Raw genomic sequence first — 15959 nt, 5'->3', positions numbered from 1 at the left:
TCAATCTAAGTCTACCCTTTTTCAGTTTAAAACCAGTGCCCCTTGTCTTATCACTATAGGCCTTGGTAAAAAGTCTTTCTCCACCTTTCGTATAAACCAAAGGGCAGCAATAAGGTCTACCTGAGGCCTTCTCTTCTCCAGGCTGAACAAGCCAACACTCTCAGCCTTCCTTCACAAGATAGGTGTTCAAGACTGTGAATTCCGCCCAGGCGGGATCACTGCAGCCCAGGCTGCCACCAGTCTTGTCATGTCTAATTAGTTCATCCATGTTGGTAAGCAACAGGACTGGTAACGCTTCTCTGATCCAGCTGTTTGTCCCCAGGATTAAGAAATTATCCTCAACACATTCCAAGAGTTCTCCTGGATTGTTAACACCTTACTGTGCCACTTTTCCAGCAGTTATCAAGGAGTGCCCCAGCAGGATCAGAGCATGCAAGTGTGGTGTTTCCTACGGTCGAAGTAAGAACACTTCACAAACAGGCTCCCCTTGCTCCAGTGGCCTGCAACGAGCACCAACCATGAGGTTTCCTTGCTTTGCTTAGCCCCCAATTTTTTTGTATAAACTCTCATCCTGTTCACTGCTGGTTTTCAAAGACAGTTTAGTACATTCAATCTATTTTTTATATGTGTGGCAAATGCCCTGGCCTCTGTCCTTGCCTATTCCTTCTAAAAATCTATAGCCATCAACTGCAGAAGGTTCTGATGTGGTCACAGTTTCTGTTCCTCACTAAGGTGCCCCATTCCTCAGGTTAGAAACCCACCAAAAAAAACTCTGATTGTTCTAGTGATCAATCCATTCGTGATTTAGTGATGTGCTTATTTACAACCATGAGGTGGTAATAGCTGAAGTACTAAAACATGCAGGAAAAGAGGTGAAGGCTTGTCCTGGGAATCGTCATCAGATGATTTGTACAGAAAAAACATGATGGAATTTGAATGGTTAGGTTGCAAAACAGAATGTAGGTAGGGCAAATGCTTTCATGTTTATTTTCATTGAAGCAAGCTAGCTGAGCAACTGACAGAAAAAATTGTGCTTGTGATAAAGGAGAATCTTTAAGGAAGAAGAGAGAGAGGATCCCAACCCAAAGCTAAATGCTGGTCACAAGTGGATGAGACCAACTTTTCGTGGCATTTTAGGTTTTGATGGACTTATTTCCATTATGAATGCGTGGTGTCACATGGGATGAAGGCCAGCCAGAAGCTGGGAGGGGAACAAGGAATCGGCCTGGAAAAGGTGCACAGTGGTCATTAGAGGCATAGCAACCTGATGTTGTTTGTCTCGGGTTTTCAAAAGTGACCAGTGGCTTTCAGAGGATGGTCTAGGTACCTGAAGTATCTGTCTTTCAGAGAGCATTTTCAGAAGTTCTGCTCTGTTCTATGTTATTTTCAAGTGGCCCACCATAAATGGCAGTATCCAAAGTCCCTGATCACCTCCAAGTCTTGTCTGTGGGCAACAGGCATTTTCTGGATTGCTCTAAAATCCAACCGAGTCACTAATGAGTTCAGATAAAGTTTTTTACCACCGTGTTTATTTAAAACCAATTGCTGTTACATTTCCCAGAGGAAAACACTGCCGGCTCCGTCAGCAAGCAATACATTGATTTTAAATCAACAAGACTGCCATTGATCTTAGTAGCTATTTATTGCACATGTTCCCAGCAGCCACTTCCTAATGGAATTTTAACAATTTAGTAGGGTCACTTGAAGGTCTCGAGGAAGCAAGGGAAAAATTCATCGCTTGTGGGAAGTACCTCCCTAAAACAGTGCTTTCACTCACAATCACAAGACAGTCAGAGCGGTGCACTTCTCCAGTTTTGGTGAATCCTAATGATTAATTTTCAAGACATACATGGTTCTTATTTCATTCAGTTTGTCCTGGCAATATAGACACAGTTTCACCTCTGTCTGATTAAATCCCTGAGCAGCTGCTTGCTGGAGGCTGGGAAATGCAGAGCAAGTATGTCTAGCCTCTTGGCCTCTTCTGAGGCTCTACCATCAGCCTTAGGATAGACAAACCCTTAGCTTGGTGAAGTATAACTACCCTTATACTGGAAATACTGGTATAAGAACTGGTCTAAATATGCCTCTCTTTCTTTTTTTCTTTCCTACAGAACTTGGCCTTTTTCATTTGAGTTAAAATCTTGCACCAGAAGGACAATTTTTTGTTTGGGTATGCCATTTCCAATGGTTTAACAGGAAACAATATGTACAACATTCTTCTCCAACAAAAACTATCTTGGTTGCCATTTTCACTCTGTTTCCTTGCATGTGATCTCAGTTCCAAAAGTGTCGCATGGATATACAGGCAAAAAATAGGAGGATTAGGAAGGGAATAATGATTGTAAAATATTTAAGAAAAATGATAGTTTATCATAAAACTGAAAGGGATAATAGTGCTTGGTTGGGGACTGGAGGAGGTGGCTGGTGCCTTTTCTTCAGTGCCAGGAGAGCCTTGTCTGGCTCCAGGCCGTGGCTCCTTTCTGTTCTGAAATCACTGCGTACACAGCGGTACCTGTTGGGGCTGTTACATCCCTGTGTCCCTCAGAAAGGCATACTTCTCCCACCTGTTGAGATGGGTCTGCACACCAAATGGCAACACAGGCCACAGAAACCCTCCCTGATGTCTGTGTGCCTGGCTATTCCTGAGGAAAGACTTAAGTGAAAACCTAGTGAAAGGCTTCCTGAGATTTGTACAAACAGCACAACCACACTTTCCTCATCTCCTACACGTGCATGAGGCACATTACGCAGAAGCCACAGGTAACATAAGCACTTGACAGGTACCTGTAATTTTACCTGAGATTTAACTTGTAAGAGTGCTGAGGTTGTATTTCTGCATACTGTAGACTGCAACATAATCCAGCAGATAACGAGGGATGAGGGCAAACGAGCACTGTGAGTGAGTGGTGGCATCCGTCACCTCCACCACCTGACACTGAGTGGAACAAGGTGGATGTTCTCTCTGGCACACTTCTTATGTGTCATGGTAAGGACCGGGAGAATAGTATGACTGTGTGTGATTTCCTAGGTCCTCTTGGAAGGTCTGGATTATATGCACAGGTGGAAGTATCCAGTACAACAGATAACAAGAGGGAAGGTGGGAGACAGCACGTTTTAATAAATAAGCATTAAATAGGACCTGGGCTTTCAGCGGTCTCCTCTGCTGACTCAATGGATGATTACGAGCATATTTCATGCTTTTGCACCAGTCTGCAATAGAAAACAATGGTTGAAAGCTGTCTTCAAATCTAGCTTTTCCCTTTTTAGCAAAGTAAGCTTGAATACAGCTAAACCCAACCAAAGCATATTCCTATTTTGGACATACATCATTTTACCTGTGCTTAAGCGAAGCTGTAGTGCGCAGGGGTAATACAGCCCACAGGCAGCAAAAGTGTGGCTGACAGGCAGGGAAGGTGTTTGAAGCAGAGTCCTGCTGTGAGCACAGCAGGGGCTGGGGCCGGTTGCTCCAGAGCTGGCTGCACTGCTGAATTTCTGGCTAATACCCGGCAAGGGCTGCTTGGGCCTTCACAATGGTGCCACAGTTTCCTGTCACTATAGAAACTGGTTTTTGAAAAGGCACTAGCTTAAAAAAGTGAATTGAAACCAAATCTTGTGCTTTGTCTTCATCCCTGGCTCTGGGGTTCCCCTGGGAACAGGGGAAGACTCGTGAAGGCTGGCCTACCTCCTCAAAACCCAAACTCAGGTTTCCCCTAGTGAGAGAGCCACAGCTGAATCAGCAGCTGGTTTTTCCACAGATATGGGCAGGAATCATGAGGGCTGTTATGTCAGCAGAAAAGACCCCCAGAATACTTTGAGAGGAACCAAAACCAGTGGGCATTTCACAGTCTAATTCAAACCCAGCAGAGATGAAGGCAACCAAAAGGGGGTTTCTTTCCATGTGTGGGATATAAAAAATGTCCTTACTGAAAATGGCTTTGTCCTGGAGCCTACAGTTCAGACTTAGCTGTGTTCATAATGCTCTAGATAGGTCATGCTTGGCTCCAGTGAGTCAGCAAGGAGAAAAAAACCTGGCACTTTGGGCCTTTCACTGCAAAACTCATGCAAGGCGCCTGCATGTGGATGCTAGTCCCAGCCTAGACCTGGTGGCACAGCCCTCATTTTGGTGGTCACTATGATCACTGCCCAGAGTTAGAGAATCACACCCAAATTTTGACACTAACACTGTTACCTGGGAATTGCAAAGTACTTGCAACCTGTGTTTTCAGGCCTCAGGCATCACTGGAACCTAAAAGCCCTTTGCAGAGGCTCAGTGAGGACAGGCATTTCCCTCCCTTCTGTTCCTGCTCCTTTCCTAGATTTCACTGTTGTGCCCATGTAACTCTGTGGAGTTCTACTGTATTAAAAGTAAACCTTGGGGGCTGGAGAAGTGCAGGAGGGGGACTGACGTGGAGAAGGGAGGGATGGGAGGTTTTTGAGTGAACTTTGGCACTAAAGGAAATCCTCACTTAACTATATTTCTGGGATGAATTCTGGAAGCCTTATGGAGGACATACCCACTTGCAGCCCTTATGGACACCTAATTGTCAGGTGCCAGGGTCCAGGATATGAATCAGAGTAATTAATTTCTGTATACAATTGGCAGAAGGAAATTAAGACTCCCTCAGGGAAGACCCAGAAACCCAAGTAATTACAAAGAGCTGGAAAGACAAGGCACAGTGTTTCCTTCTTTCTGAAATTTCAGCACCCAAACCCCACTCCCTCATCACATCCTGAAACAATAAGTTCATGTTTAGGACAAAGAAACGGAGAAAGAATGTTACAACAGCATCCAGTACTGACCCAGAAAAATCAGCAGAATTAAGCAGCTGGGCTTGCTTTTTCCAACAAACTTATTGCTGTTCCATTTTCATGTGGCCATCCTGAGTTGGTTGGACTTCTCAAGGCTTCCCACTTGATGTGCCAGCGTCTTGCCACAGAGCCCAGTATGCTCACATGCAGGTTCTCCCAAGAACCTGCAAGAAGCCCAGGGAGAACTGTGTGTGAGTTCACATGGGAGGGTGTCACTGCAATGAGGTGCCCACTCATGGGCAGAATTATGGTGTAGACCCTGCTACAGAGCACGTGGACATTTCCCAGCACAAATGTCAGAGGCTGCCCCTTGTCCAAAATCATCACACCATCTCCATGGCAGACAGGAACCTGTATGACACAGTCAGGGACTGTTGAAGATAACAAAGTCAGTGGTGCCCCCAGAAACCCTTGGATAAAGGCATGAGCCAGCAGCTACTAGCCCACATAAGGGAGCCTTTGCAGGCCCCTTCTGGTCACATTTATTTTTGACGTGTTTTGCTTTCTCTCCCTTAGGGTTTTCTCTTTTCCTGGGCATGCTGTGAGGCCCTGCACACTTTGCCAGCAGCGCAGTTCAGTGTTGCTGGTCGTGCCATGCCCCAGCCTGGGAAATTCTGCTCCCAGAATGGTTGCTCCAGTCTCCTCCAGACAGAACAGCAAGGTGGCAGTTTTCAACAGGTGAATGCAGGCAGGCATGCACCCATACAGCCATCCAGGGTGACACTCATTGCTCATTCTAATCAGAATTATGTTTGGAAAAGAGGAGTGAGTCAGGATCCACTTTGGCTCCTCTCAGAGACTACCAGTATGTCAACACACTAAGAAAAGGAGAGACTGGAGAGTAGCTTAGGATAACTTCTAGCATTGCCTCCGTACCTGGAATAGCATTTTTTGTTGTCTGTGAATGTCCTGAGTGCTGCAATACACAAGCTTGGGAGGAGCTTCTTTGTCAGCCACACTGCCTCTGTGCTTCACCTGTTTTAAGCTGTTAGTCTGGAAGGCATAGCTTTGAGTTTGGGCCAGCATTTCCTCACCATAAATATCTGTGATAGCAACCTCAAAGACAACGATTTTCCCCTGACAGCCTTAGTGGGTTTTTTTAACACTAGACTTCAAAGCACTTTAGAGTTTGTGGTGCCCACATCTGCACAGGAAGGACAAGTGCTGTAAATAGAGGGCATGAATCTCCTGATGGGAAGGGGAGACCCTGGCACTGGCACCAGTCGTTTCCATCTGGTGTGCCAAGGATTTGCTGCAGGTCCCAAGAGCAGAGAGTGAAGGCAAGGAGAGGTTTTAGGTTAAGCAGCAGTGCAGTAGCACCAGGATGGCGCAAGGCTGCTAGGCTGCATCCTGACCCACCTCACGCTTCTGGGGCAGCAAGTAGAGGAAGGACAGCAAGGTCATGTTTGCTCCCATAAAGGCTCTGTGCTAGGAACGTGGCAATGTCGGGTAGTACAGCCATTATTTCTTGTTCTTTCAATTATGGAAATATTTTAAGTTCATTTGGGATTTTTCCCAGCTCCTCCAGAAGTATACCTTAAAAATGTCCAAGCTTCAGACGTTTGTCTGTGGATCAAATTCAGAGGAACATTAGAAATAAGATCAGAAGTAGGCAAAGCTGACATTAACTACTGTCTTTGGAAAACAATTTCAGGCCCTGAGAAACATAAAAATCTGGTTACTGGTGGATCCCTTCTTGGGGTGACTCTCTCTACTTTACCAGAGGATTGCTTTTTAGTAAGCACTTTTCATTTTAGGAAAGAATACAGCTGTTGTATCCTGCTCACTGAACCACAGGCAATCTGTGTATTCTCCATCATCTTTTTGCTTGTCTTGTGCCTCACCTTCTGCAAGATGGTTAAACTTGAAATTTTGTTTAGACTATTGAAGGTTTTTAGGGAAAGAAGGAAAATTATTTTACAAAGGAAGATCTGGATGGTGTCTACAAATTTCTGTCCCTGTTACAAACCAGCTGTAGGAGGCAAGTATTGTAAAAACCCTTATTTTGGCAGCTGAGGGTCAGGCAGCATTTAGGAACTGAAGTCTAAGACAATTATTCAGAAAGCAAGTTGGACTGCACTCCAAAGTCACTCTTATTGATCAAGTAAATAATGTGTTCTTGCAGTTGCCATCTTCTTTATTCCAGTTCAACACCGAGCTAAGCCAGCTGTCTCCTAATCTTTCTTCCGTAGAGCAAAAAGAAATGTAAACAGAAGATAATGAAGATCAGTGTACCTTTCAGAAGTCCAAAGTGCTTCTCTGCACTATTATCAATATTGTCATACCAGATAAATAGTTTAAAATTTTTCCTGTTTGGCACAGAGGAAGCTCTGTTTGTCATCAGAGTTCATGCAGTCTCTGAGACAGAGTCAGCAAGTGGCCAGAGCACAAAGGACAATAAATCCACCATAAATAACTGAATCTGCATTTAGATCAATAGATGAATTACAAATGTTTGAGATGCTTAAAGAAGAGACTTGAAACTTGATTTCTAAAAATAGATTTTAATTATTTTTTTTAATCTTTTTTAGTTTTTCAAACTTCTGAATGATTAACGTTCATTTGTTTTCCTGAGGTGGAAATAGTCAGAAGACTATGTGGTTTTGCTGAGATCAGCTCGAATATCTGTCCCAAACTGCTGACTTCAGAGTCTGAACCTAAGTGCCTGTTTTTCACCTCATGATAACTCATGTGTGTTCATTCTACTGTTGTGAAAAAATATAACTCTTTTAGCAGCTAAAGCTAACTTTGTAGTTAACTTTCTTACCGTGAGAGAATGGTATATTTTCCAGCAGGGACGGTGCACTATCACCAGTGTTTGTTCTGAGCAATTAATGGGAACAAGGATTTGCTTCAGCTTGAGTTGGAATTTTTATGTTTTTGCTACACTTGTTCATGGATGGCTGCTTTTGAGCAGGACTGTATAAGGTGGGCAGCAAAAGTCCCTTCAGCTCAAGCGCTCCTCCAAGGCTGATATTGCAGTGCATCTGATAATGCTGAAAAGTTGAATGGCAAAAGGATTAGGAAACTTTGAGCCCTGTGAGACATGTACACATGATCTCCCTGATAAGAAGACACTGGAAAGACTTATTCATGCTGTCAGTGGCAGAGTCCATAATTGCTGCTGTGCAAGCAAACAGCACAAGGGTGGATAGAAACACCAAAGTGTCCGCCCTTTCTTTTGAATTAATATCATTATCAGAAAGGATTAGAGAACTCTGCACTTGCACAGGTACATGTGCTGCTGTGCCTCAGCAGAACGAGAGGCATAACTCGGAGCAGGGAAGAGAACAGGCACTAAGCTTGAACTTAATGTTACCTGGATTTGAGTCTCAGCTCTGCCACAAATGACCTGTTTGTCTCCCTGAATCTGCTGCTTGCTGGGTGCTTGAGTGAGGCACAGTGCAACCTGTGCTGAGGTTGGCATTTCTAAGTACTGTTGTAATAAATGTAGTATAGACTTTTACCTTCCAGAGTTGTACCTAGGAGAGTTTGCATTTCTGCATGGAGCTAGCTGAAAGAGTGATAGAAACACAGAGTAAAACGAGTGTTCTGAATTTCAAGTCCTTGACCTGTGGCTATTAAAGCATTTACAGGAGGTCTGATCTGCAGCCTATTCAAGTTAATGAAAGTCTGTGCAGTCCCCTCCATGGGCTTCAAATCAAACCCCATGAAATTAATTACAGAAACAATTGACAGGAAAGAAACTATAAAATGAAAAACATAGTACTAGAGGATGCAAAAGAGAGTAGTGGCAACAATGCTTAATCACTCAGAACTGCTTAAAGGCTCTTTTAGGTAAATGATTAAGAGTGCTGATGCAATTATTGTGAATGTGCAGGATGACAGGAAAATTACATTTTGTGTATAAAAATTATTAGATTGTATTAGACCACTACACACTGACTTCTGAGTAACTGCATATAATGGACTTTATAGCAATAAACTGACCAAGAAAATGACCAGCCTGTTGATAAGAATAAAGCTGTAAACAAAGACATAAAGATAGACCAGCCTTGCTAAGGTACAGGCTACTGGTACCAATGCAACGGCTCTGGTCTAAAGCAGTGACTTCAGAAGATACAATATTTGGCAGCAATATCAGTCAGAGATATTTTCCTCCCCAGCTCTTCGGGGTTGTTCCATTTCCCCCCTTGCTCCTGCATGCACCTTTTGCCAGCACAGACCTTGGTACGGCCTTTTCATGAATCACATGGGGAAACTGAGCCTTTCAACGCGCACACATGGAGACAAGCAAGCATACTTTGCTGGGTTATTTTTTAACCCAAATCACCCCCTCTATCCGGCTCAGAACATTGGCTCTTGAGCGCTGGTGTTGACCCCAGCACCAAGGTGAGGAGAGATGGGATGGCTGGGGCAAACAGGGGGCAGGGGCTGGTGGGCAGCCCTGAGGTACCAGCCAGCCAGCAGCATTTCAAGAGAGCTTCTCCTTTGCTAGGGATCCACAAAGGTTTCACGTGATCTAAAGATCACCAGAAATAGCCATTCTTGGGTTTCCCTTTGTTTGGTTTAATGCAGTCAAATGGTGTTTTTACCGTAACCACTTGCTTAAAACATTGTTTAACCTTGTAGGAAGTGATGGAGTGTTGATTACTCATTCACTGAAATTCAGGAGCCTGAATATTGAATTCTCCTCACTCTCCCATTCCTACCATGTCATTATTCCAATTAGGAGAGTATTTAAGATATTTAAATAATCTCCCCTTCAGCTACATGTGTGAAAAAATGCATTCACTCAGTACAATAATGTAATCGTGCCTTTCCTCTGAGATGGCAAAAGAGAGTGGTTGGAATCATTTTGAGAAACAGTGACTGAAAAACAGAGGCAGTTAGACAGACTGGGCACGAGAAAACATAAAATCAAAGAGCAAACATGAAAAATCCCCTCTGCATGCACAGTCAGCAGAGAACAAAGGCAACAAAGAAAACTGTAAGATGAGAAACTGTATCGCTTCACCAACTAGAGAAGTTATGTTGCTTTGGGTTGACTCTCTTTCATACTGGCCAAGAAAACAGAGTGCAAGTGGACTGATCTCTTCTTACTTTCACTGACATAAATCGGGAGCGCCTATACGCAAACAACTAATTTCATCACAGGTACACCACCCTAACAAGGATTAAGTGAAAAGAAGATTCAAGCACAGAAGACTGGGTGGGAACTGGCAGTCCTTGCACTTTGTAACAACCATAAAATATTTGTGGTGCTGACCTAAAAACCCATGAAGCCCAGCAACAACTATTCACAGCACAGATGCTGGGATTTTTACTGTACAGTCAAAGCATCAGCAGCAGAGGGGTCTGTATTTAACCAGAGAACACAAAGACATTTTTACAGTTGTTTATGTTTATTTGGTCTATAAATATTGAGACAGGATTCCTTTTTGGCTAGGCTGTGGATCCAATTAATTTGTTTTTCAGTTTCATTTTTGCAACTATAATTTCAGAGGTGACTTAGGGTTGCAATACACAGTGATCACAGCTGCTAAAAATAGACCACAGTAACATAACACATAAAACAGCATTTAACCACCACATTCCCCTGTACCTCAGCTCTTTGACGTCCCTGTACTTCTGCAGATTCTTGTATTTGGAGGCATGGAAGCCTGCTGTGGCTGTGAATTACCATGTCCAGCATAACATGGGGAAGGAGACAAGATGAAAACAGCATCTCTAATAGGCATCTGGAGCTGCTGAACTCTGTCCTGTCCCATAGGGATGGGTGGGGGAATGTTTTCCCTCAGGAAAACTAGGATTTCAGCCTTTTCAGTGTTGCATGGCATTGATTTCAACTGCAAACAGTTATTAAAATAGCGGCCTCTAAAGTCAAGAGAGAAAAGAACAAAAAGGGTGTGATGGGAATCAGAATGATGTGATTTTAATTGATTTTCTTCTTGCAAAGTCACAAGCCTAGAAATAAACCTTGCAAAGCAAAGTAAAAATTCTCTCCTTTCCAAGAGTGGGCCATAGCCATTTTTATCCCTAAAATATTCTCACCATCAGGTATAAAACAGCATTGAAGAAAATCTATTAACACAGTGATGGTGGAATTAACCTCACATAAACTCTTGAACTGAGGGCTCTGTTGTACAGGGTTTGTCCTACCTTCCTGGGTCAGGGAAGCTCCAGGTGGGGTCTGCAATGGACATCCTAACCAGATGGTAGTGCATCAGTGCCCTGGCAGCAGCTCAGCAAGCAGCCAGGGATCTTTCCAGTTCAGCTGGCAGTGGCAGAGCCAGTGTTTTCCTGATTCCCTGCTCACTCTCCTCTGGGTAACTGAGCTGAAGAGATGGCTTGAACTTGAGAGTAGCTACTAAACCAGGGGTTTGGGCCAAGAGACCCAGGGCAGCTTCAAGAAGTGGGGACAAGGCTGAAGGAAGTAAAGGGGGGGGCTAAAAGAGTGGAGATTAAGGTGTTTAATCTTGGACATGTGTTAAAGTAAACACAGGAGATGCCAAAGAGAGGTCTATGGATTGGACGTGCTGCTTCAGAAGCTACTTTCCAAAACTGCAACCAGGAGCAGCTTCATGACTGGCAGCGTCAGGTCTGGTAAACATTATCCCACCTAATGACGCAATTTATACCGTTCTGCTCAGCATGTTCTCTTTCTCAGAGCAGGAAAAGAAGATGCTTTCATAGGAAAAGCATAAAGGGTTTGGATTTGGCAAGGAAAGGTAATATTTACATGATGGAAAGCTGCCAGCCACTGGGGTAGGGATGCAGTGAAGACCTTCTCTCAGTTTTTTCAAGAGGTGTTGACCTAAAGTTACTTATTACAAGTCACTTCATCAGTAAAATCAACAGGAGTGCAGAAGGTAGGCTGTGTTTCCCCGCTCTCTGACAGTTTCTATCTTCCTCATCGCTGGAGAAGAGGCAGAAGTTTTTTGGATAATGTAGAGGAGGCCAGTGGGGCGATGCTGTCTGATGGCCCAACTGTATGGCAGTGAAGGGCCAGGCTCTGCAACTCCAGATGTGAACAGTGCAGTATCTGCCATGATCCACCACATCAGGGCTTTACCTTTTTTTATCTGCCTGTATTTGGGGTCTTAATTTTGTATTTAGGACCTTTAATTTTGTGCTTATGGCACAAATTTGGCATTCATGCAATATTCCAGATGATCAGCTGAAGTCCTCTCTTCAGCCCATCTTTCTTGGCACTTTTCTCATCTCTCTCTTTATCCCAGCTCTGGGTTCTGCCAGTGCTCCAGTGATACCACAGGATCTCAAAGCAGCTGCTGACAGGTGGATGGAAATCTTTTACACGTGGGGAAGTGTAGCCCTACCTAGAATTGATACATGTTGCATAATATCCCAGTCGTCCTAAGACAGTCCTTCTTTCCATCTGTGTCTCCAGCGACTGTCACCTGAACCGTTCCTGCTGTATCGCTTCCTGCATGCAGGGGGTATTTGCAGGAGGCGTGTTTATAAGACCACATTGTGTGGTGTGTTTGTGCTCTGGATTAGTTTAATGGAAATGCAGTATAACCTGCAAGACAGTTTCCAGGCTGATATATCATGTTTAAACAGTGAAAAAACAAATACATTTTCTTATTGCTCCAGTCTCTTTACATCTGGTTGCTTAGCATTGTTCCTACTTGTGTCCACTCTGCAGTGCTTCAGCACGATTACCAAACAAACTGGCCAAAAATCAATCTGACAGAGATCAGAGAAAAAAAAAAAAAAACGCAAAACCCAAACCCAAATGAGATATAACAGCCACTGATGGGATACACAGACATATCAATTTGGCAGCTAGTCAAACTCCTCAGAGCCATCGGTTGTGCTCATTAAATGTCAGAGTTGTGAATTTGCCCCAGGCATTATCAGCAAACGCTTGAACGTGTCCCAGCTGGGTTGTAAGTGATTTTCTCACTCAAATTTCAGGTAACTAGATGAAGGAGAAGAGATGTCAATAGCAATTCCATACCCTAGTTTTAGCTCCAGAAACAGATTTCTCTGTCACAAAGCCAAGTTGTAAACTTTTCCTTTTATTCCAAATAAAAATAAATATTTTCCCTAAGTATTTGCAAATACTTTTCAAGCTGAGTCTCCCACACCATACAGATTTGAATTTCAATGCCAGTAGAACTGGTACTAAGTTTCTATTTGACAGTGTTCATTTATGCAGCAATATAAGGCCTCAAATATATTACCCTACAAGCAAAAGTAATAGGGCTTCTAAGTGGGTTTTGGTGGGACTTTTTGACATGGAAGATTCAAGAAGCAGCAAACTTTCTGTAACACTCGAACTGGAAAAGAAAAATGCTGCTGTTACTGGGGTTTATTTTCTTTAATATCACAGCAACTCACGTATTATATGACAAGTGCCAGGAGGTGACAGAAAATTGAAGACAACTAGAATGAGGTAGAGAAAACTGAATTCTTCTAGAGGTCAACAAAGAAAGAGCAACAGCTCCCTTCCCCTGAGCAGTGCAGGAGAAGGCTTGGCCTCCCCCAGAGAACTCCCTTGCCCTGTGAGGCTGGTCTGCTCTGTAATCAAGAGCTTCTCATTGCTTTAGATTCAAAAAGTATAAATTAGAAGAGTCAGTGGCTTGCTTTTTTGTGTGGGCTTTGGGAAAATTTTGGGACAAGAGTTTATACCAAGAAGACATCAGGAAGGTCATCTTTTTACAAGTGTTGGGGGCCTCTACAATGATAGGATTTAAGTCAGTTATTGTTCAGGTAACTCTACAGAAATCAGTGAGTTCTCCCACTGACAAACTGGTTACCCAGTGTGGCCTAGGTTGTGAAACACATGCTTGGCTAAGAACATTGCCTTGCTAAGGATCTTGGGATTTGACCTTTAATTTTGAATGTGTTGTGTCTAAACAAGCCATCGTAATTTGTCTGCACTGCACATATCACTGAGCCCATTCACACAGGAAGGAACCTGGAGGTGAGGAGCAGGCAGAGGCCATTCTGGCAACACCCAGGCGTGGTGGTTTCTCTGAGGACAGGAGACCTCCTTACCTTACCACACAGGTAGATGGAGAGCTGCCCAGCTTCACAGCCAGGGGCCCAAGCACTCAGCTGGTCCCTCCATAGTTCAGCCTCTACTTGGACTCTTCATGTATCCGTGTGTTTGGAAAAAAGTTCAAGAGTCACAGATTCTCTTGTTTAAGAAAGACAAACTGTTGCTTCTGGTGTGCAGTATTACTGTTGCATTAGATAAGAATTGCCATCAGCGTTTGGGCTAATGCTGCTGCTTATATCGTATTTCAAAACATTCAAACAGCTCTGTGGCCTTTGCTCTCAGTCCCAACATAGTGTGGATCCGATCGGAGGCAGGAATCCGGCTGGCGAGAGGGGACCTGCAGACCGGATAAACCGAGCACTACCGAACAAGTACATTGGGAGCTTCTTCAGAGTGAAAAGTCTATGTCAGACACTTCTGTAGCACTAGACCCAACAGGGATCAGTTCCTTCATTCCACTGCTCAAACACAGCAGCACCTTCAGGAGCACTTCAGGAGTAAGTGCTGAGTAGTATTTGCGATGTATATGAGAGACTGTTTTCTCAGCTATTACTTACCAGGAAGGAAGGTATTGATTCCCTACCCCTAGCACACTAATTCTTAGGAAAAGTTAAGAGTTAAATTTGTAACTGCAACTTCAAAATCTGCAGCTATTTGCACCTTGCTGTTGGGTCAGCAGTTTGCCTGATAAAGGAGCCCTGACCTCCTCACCTGTAGAGGAAAGTCCAAAGATATCTTCAAATGGTCTCGGGATTGTTTAACAAAAAGCAGAGGTCCAGAAACCCATATAGGGATGCAACCTGGGAACACAGGCCAAAATAGATGATGTGACATGGTGGAAACTTCCAGTTTCCAAGAAGAGAGTACAAATCTTGACTCATAACTTTGCAATGTCCCTCAGCTGTTTGAAACCCCCACAAAGGATGTCGCCTTTGAGTGACATGAACTGGAGCTTGCTGAATCTACGATTCAGTGCCATAGCTGCATTGCTTCCTGTAATCCCTCTGATGCTAAAGAAAACAACTTGTCTATTATCTTTACTGTTAAAGCTTGGATTTCCTGTGCAAGGGAAGTCCTCATGCAAAAAAAAAAAAAAAAAGCAGAGAAAATGCTTTTAAGAAGGAGGTGAATGTGCTCAGATTGTGAAGCAGCTGATCCAAAGGCAGTGAGACCCTTAGGGAACCCTGGGCCACAATAGTTGACATTTGAGGCAGGAAATGATGGTTTATTTAACTAACTGAACTGAAAACTGCCAGGGAATTTATACAAGGGAAACAGAATTAGTAAGAGTATTTAGCTAAGACAGTCACAAAGGCTAAAACTCTTATGGTCGTGGGAAATAGTAAGAGAGAATTGACATCTGGAAGTGGAAGTGGCCTCTGCTTTGTGAGTCATCTAAAAGACAGATCAGGTGGGCAAGGGATGCCATGAGGGAGTTCCTGTTTCCTTATCAACCTGGCTTCTTGCAGTGGCTGCTGCTTCTCCACACAGTTACCCTTGCAGCCACAGACCTGCCTTGAAGTTTCTGAGATATAATAGCACAATGCTAAACTAGCTATTCTGCTCCTAAATATGTATATTCTTTCAAATGCTTCAGTAAAAATACTTTTGAACATTTTTGTTAGTTAAAAAGGACCTTTCTGATCAATAATACTGTTTCTTTTCAGAGGTATTTTTCACTCTTAGCAATATGCAGTAAACACTGTGATTTTTCACTTCCTGTGGTAGTGAATTATATCCAGGAGTTTGACTTTCCTAGAGGATCTGGCTACAGACACCAAGGTGAGAGGAGAAAACCTCTCTAAGTCAGCCAACTTCAGTAACAGCAACAGAAATGGAGAGAATGGCAGAACATAAAAGCATTCATTATTCATCAGTTGATACCCAGGGTAAAAAAGCTCTGTGAGCAGTTTTTGGATTTCACAAACCAAATCTGACTTTGCCAAGGCCTGGCAAAGATCCCAAAGGTGAAGTGCTTGATCTGTGACCTCCTACATCTTTACTCAACAGAGGAAATTCCCCATGGCCCAAGTTTCTCTCCTGCATGTCCCTCCCCCTCTTCCCTCACACCCTACTGAGGTCCATGGAGTCAGTGTTTCAGAACTGGAATCCATTGTCCCAGATGCACTTGAGCCTGTCTAAAAGGGACAATGGCAGG

This window comes from Neopelma chrysocephalum, unplaced genomic scaffold (genome assembly GCF_003984885.1).
Source record: "Neopelma chrysocephalum unplaced genomic scaffold, ASM398488v2 Primary Assembly neopelma1_24, whole genome shotgun sequence".
Lineage (NCBI taxonomy): Eukaryota > Metazoa > Chordata > Aves > Passeriformes > Pipridae > Neopelma > Neopelma chrysocephalum.
The sequence above is the reverse complement of the archived record's forward strand: the minus strand, read 5'-3'. Positions refer to the sequence as shown.